Source organism: Marmota flaviventris, chromosome 13 (assembly GCF_047511675.1).
Source record: "Marmota flaviventris isolate mMarFla1 chromosome 13, mMarFla1.hap1, whole genome shotgun sequence".
Taxonomy (NCBI): domain Eukaryota; kingdom Metazoa; phylum Chordata; class Mammalia; order Rodentia; family Sciuridae; genus Marmota; species Marmota flaviventris.
In genome coordinates this window covers 17,143,735-17,149,705 of record NC_092510.1, presented here as the reverse complement: position 1 = coordinate 17,149,705, position 5,971 = coordinate 17,143,735, and positions in this window count along the sequence as shown.

Sequence of the window (5,971 nt, the reverse complement as noted above, 5' to 3'; positions counted from 1 at the left end):
CCAGCTTGGAGATCTATTCACCTATCTAAAGTTTTAGCATCCAAACCTTAAGTTGATTGCTCTACTGTGTTCCTCAACCCCATGCCATGTCCTAGAATATTTTTCAAGGAAGAAATCTAGAATAATCTTGGGCTTCATCTAATTTTTTTTCTTGTCTGTCAGGGATCACAGTCTTTTATTGCTGGTTTCAGGTGTACTAAAAAACATCCTTTCATACTTTTGTTCATTCAAGTGACTGTTTTGATTCTAAGATTCTGTTGCTGATACTCTATCTTGGCTAAGAAAGGAAATTCAACCTTCTTTTAAAACAATTCTTTTGTTCAATTTTAACAGAGGTTTGTGAATTTTATTAGGCTTTTCAAATAATCCATATTTAATTTACTCAAGTCTTTCTTTGTATATTTATTTATAAATTTTTTACTTGAATTTTTCTTTTTAATTTCTACTCATATTCTTTATTTCCTTTTTTTCCAATTGGCATGTAGCTTTATTCACACACTAGACATAAACTAGAGAGGCTCCCACCAACATTAACTTCTGGACAGAATGATTACTCAGCAGACAGTGGTATCCCATCTCAGATAACTCATGTAATTCTTGTCTAACATACATCATAAGGAAGTTCTTCTATAAGCCTGAAGGAATTTCTTTTTCCTTTTTGTCTATGTTTTTTTTTAAATTAGTGCATTACAATTGTATGTAATGGTGGGATTGGTTATTGCATATTTATTTATACATGCACAAAATACAACAATATAATTTGGCCAATATCATTCCCCAGTATTTCCCTACCCTCCTCCCATACTCTGGTCCCTTTCCTCTATTCTATTGATTTCCCTTTGATTTTTATGAGATCCTTCCTATCTTCCCTTTCTCTGTTCCTCTCTAGCTTCTACATATTAGAGAAAATGTACAATCTTTAACCTCCTAAATTTGAATTATTTCGCTTAAAATAATGGTCTCAAGTTCTATCCGTTTTCCTGCAAATGACATAATTTCATTCTTCTTTATGGCTAAATGAAACTACATTGTGTGTACATACCACTGAAGAAATTTCTTGCACAGCAAGAAAATACACTGTGGTAATGTTAACTAGGCAACATCACTCCTACAGAAATCATGGAAACTCCATGTATTGATTGCTCTTAAAAAAAAATTTAAAAACACCCTACCACAGATAAGGAGCTCATGTGCTCATATGGTGAGGGTCTATGTGGTAAGGGGTGTTTACACTGGGATCAGGATATGGCCAATCACAGGAAAACAGAGTCTAGTACTGGACCCAGCTTAGAATCAAGATTTGAAACTGCTGCATTTATAAAGAGAAAAAAATGAATCATAAACTCTACTGTGTCCTGTGCCAGGGGAAGCACACAGATGATTTTTGTTGCAGGAATTTGAAAATGGATAAATGGGCCATCAGAAATTTAACAATCAAGGAAGTTGATAATGTGGGTAGGAATATTTCAAAATTGTAGAATTGGATAGAAACTTTGTTAACAGCATATGTGTTTCTTTAGGAATAACTCTGAAGAAAAGAGACTCTCTTCCCACTGTCATGAGCATTTATGACTTTGCCTTTTTTTCTCAGATGGTCTGTGCTTTTTCGCACATGACTTGATGGACAATATTCCTAGGCCCTCTGATGCTAACACTGTTCTCTAAACAAATATGGAGTCATTTCTTGATTGTATTCTCAGAGTCTAGCCTAGTAATTTGCAGAAAGATTTCAAATAACATTCCTTTATTATACATATTGAAGAGTTTGGGCTTGATTTCTAGGCTAGGGAGAGCCATTTAAGATTTGTAAGCAGGCAAAGGCCATATTATTCTGTGCCATTAAATCAAACTGATCAAGTCACACAACATGTGACGTGCAGCCAACAATAGGTAAATGTGTTTGTTTAATTCCTGCTCATGGCAAAAATCCTAGATAAGCCAAATGTGGTATGGGAGGTGCTGTGATTAATGTGGCCATCTTCCACAAGCTCAGAGCCTAATGGAGGAGCTTTACAAACCAAAACATCCAGGAAGGATAGGTTGTCATTGAATTTACATAAATATCCTGTTAATAAATAAATTATGGGGGCCTGTCTGCTGTGATTCATTAGGCAGAAGCACCGTGGTTGATAAGATCCACAAAGTACTATTGTTGATGTCACATGTGTCTTGATGGGCTACAGCAACTGGCAAAGGCCACTTTATCCAATTTTTACAAATTTCTCTCAACTTACACAGGCAGGACTTGAGTCATTGAAGAGCTAGGAATAAACACAATACTAGATGTAGTAAAGAAAATGTAGTAAAGATGTAGTAAAAAAAATTGCTTTGTCTATAATATCCTATTAATTTAATTGTACTTTCAGATTTGTCAATTCTAAAGAAATCCTCATTCTGTTCTCTAAGTTGTATGCTCCATGTACAAGTATTTATTAAATAAAGGTTATAATAATAGATGATGTTAAGGAATTTGCTATGTGTTTTACAGATATCGTTTCACTAAAGACTGCCAAGAACCCCATGACACAGGCATCACCCTTGTTTTATAGAGGAAGAAATAAATGCTTAAAGTAACTACAGGATCTTTTTTATTTTTATTTTTTGTGGTGGTGCTAGGGATTGAACCCAGGGATGTACATGTGAGGCAGGCACTCTACCAACTGAACTATAAACCCAATCAATAAATGGGCTAAATAACTGAAGACATTTCTCAGAAAAAAATATATAATTGATCAACAAATATATGAAAAAATGTTCAACATCTCTAGTAACTAGAGAAATTCATACCAAAACTAAGATTTCATCTTACTCCAGTCAGAATGGCAGTTATCAAGAATACAAGCAACAATAACTGTTAGCGAAGAAGTGGAGGAAAAGGCACACTCATACATTGCTGGTGGGACTTCAAATTGGTGCAACCAATCTGAAAAGTAGTATGGAGATTTTTTAAAAACTTGGAATGGAACCACTATTTGACCCAGCTATCCCAGTCCTTGATCTATTCCCAAAGGTCTTAAAAACAGCATACTACAGTGATGCAGCCACATCAGTGTTTATAGCAGCACAATTCATGATAGCCAAACTGTGGATCCAACCTAAGTGCACTCAATGGGATGAATGGATAAGGAAACTGTGGTATATATACACAGTGGAATATTACTTAGCATTAAAATAAAATAAAATTATGACATTTGCAGGTAAATGGATGGAGTTAGAGAATATCATGCTAAGCAAAGTTAGCCAATCCCAAAAAACCAAAGGCCAAATATTTTCTCTGATAAGTAGATTAGTATCCACTTATCAGTGGATAAGGGGCATAACAGGGAAGGGCATGGGATGGAGGAACTTTGGATAGGGCAAAAAAGAGGGAGGGAAGAGGAGGGGGCATGGGGATAGGAAAGTTGGTGGAATGAAATGGACATCATTACCCTAGGTACATGTATGATTTCATGAATGGTGGGACCCTACTTCATGTACAACCAGAGAAGTGAATATTGTGCTCCATTTGTGTACAATGAATCGAAGAGCATTCTGCTGTCGTATATAGCTGATTAGAACAAATAAATCAAAAAAATTTTTAAAAAGTAACTATAGGATCAAACAGTGTAGAGGGGCAGAGCTGAGATTTGAATGAGGAAAGTTAAACTCCACTGTCACGGGCTACACTGTATTTGCTGTGTGGCCATTAAGTAAGAACCACAGATATAGATATTGTCTTCCAGAGAGACTGCCCATGTTTTCAAACACATTATTTGAAGACAAAGCAGATCATCTGTGTAGTAGTGTTACTGGGAAAACAAAACAAAACAAAAAACCTAATACAAAGACACTGGGTTTTTTTTGTTATTGTTGTTGTGTATAGACATAAGAACTGTGAAAAATTGTCTATTTTCATAATAAATGGATACAAACCCAACCAATAAGGGGTATGTGTGTCTGTCTACCTATCTACCTATATCCATAAATTATTAACTTAACTAACTAACTTCTTTTTATAAATTTATCACAATGTTTCAATATTTTAAGATACAAACCTGGGTTTGTGGTGTATGCCTATAATCCAAACTACTGTGGAGGCTGAGGTGGGAGTATTACTTGAACCCAGGAGTTCTAGTCCAGCTGAACAACATAAAAAGAACCCTGACTCAAGAAAAAAATTAAAAGATGTAATTTCAAAGATAGTATTGAAAAAATCCACATTTTCTCTATGTATAAATGATATGTAAACATACCTAAACATAAATATACATATATGTGCATACCTATGTATACATATACATACACACACATAGGTTTATACAGTAGCCCCTCTTAACTGCAAGAATATCTTCCAAGACCCCTTTTGTATCTCTGCAAGCATAGATAATACATGGTCCTATATATATGCCATGTGGTTTTCCCCCCATTTTTATCCGTGCATTATAGTTGTACATACTGCCAGAATTTATTGTTACACATTTACACATGCACACAAAACACAATATAATAATATTATTTGGCCAATATCACTCTCTAGCACTTCCTCTCTCCCTCTTCACCTTCTACTCCTTGCCCCTTTCCTCTATTGATCTCCCTTTATTTTCATGAGATCTGTCCCATCCTTCTTGTCCTTTTTCCTCTCTAACTTCCATGTATACCACGTGTTTTCCTATACAATCATTGTCTGTGATGAAGTGTAGATTATAAATTGAGCATAGTGAGAGATTAGCAACAATATTGTATAATAAAATGAAACAATTTTTTATAACTATAAATTATAATAAAACTTATGTGAATGTTAGCCTCACCCCCTCAATATCATTTTGTACAGTATGCCCTTCTTTTTAACCTGACAGTAACTAAATCATGGAATGCAAACCACAGATAAAGGAGAGATTACTGGATAAATTTACATATAAGTCTAAATGCATCTATTATATATGTACAATTATAATACATACAGTACTGTATTTATATATTATGATATTTTGGATTTTAATTTACTTCTGGAATGTTCAAGAGGCTGGCCCATCTCTGGGTTTATTATCGGGCAGAATTTCCATTTAGAAGAGGGCTTCTCCATAAATCTTCTTTCCCTGTCTTCCAGAACAAAACGAATTTACAATCCGGGTGTCAAAATTCATTCCTTATCTTTATGTATTACAAATTTTAATTTATTTTCAAGCCAGTTGGTTTGATACATGACTTTCCCCAGAGTGAGAGGCTGGAGTAGGAGGCATGGCGTTTCTCAGTCAACAGAAATAGAGGTAAATCAGTCTGGGGTCCACATGCTCTGTGAATGCTGGCAGCCAGCCAGAGAGCAGGTCTCAAACAGATTATGCCAAAGAAAGCACAAATACAAACCCAAGGCAAATCACCCAAAATGGTTTTTATTCCTGCATTCCAAGGTAGTTTCTGAATATAAACTGTCCCCCAAAATATTAAGGGAGAGACTGAAAACTGCAGATCCTCTTGTGACTCTGAAGCCCCCTGCTTGGATTTCAGAGAGGCAAGCCTAGGTCTAGACATTTCCCTTGGTAACAGGCAGGAGGCCTTTGGGGCTGTGACTGTGGCTGTGTGTGTGTACCCACTCGTTTATGCTCTTATAGGCACAGGCATGTGTGCGCACTGCAAATTCATCATGTCAAGGGCAGCACTTGCTCTGCAGGCCTCGTTAGGATAACCACATCATACAATGGTTTCTTTCTAAATAAACAGACGAGGAGAGCTGGCTGATAAGTCACTTATAGAATATACCGGCCAAATTTAATCAGCAGCCCCTGTGTGCAGACAAGTGGCCTTCTATGCTAGCTGGTTTGGGAGAAGATATCATCTATCCTGTGCATAGGCCTCATAATTGCATCTCATTCCTGACTCCTGCAAAATAATGACCCTCTCCTCTCATGGTTTGCAGAACACATGGGGAGGAAATAGTAGATCTGAGCTAACTGGCCCAGAAATTCTAACCAGATGATGGAAAAATGTTTTGTCA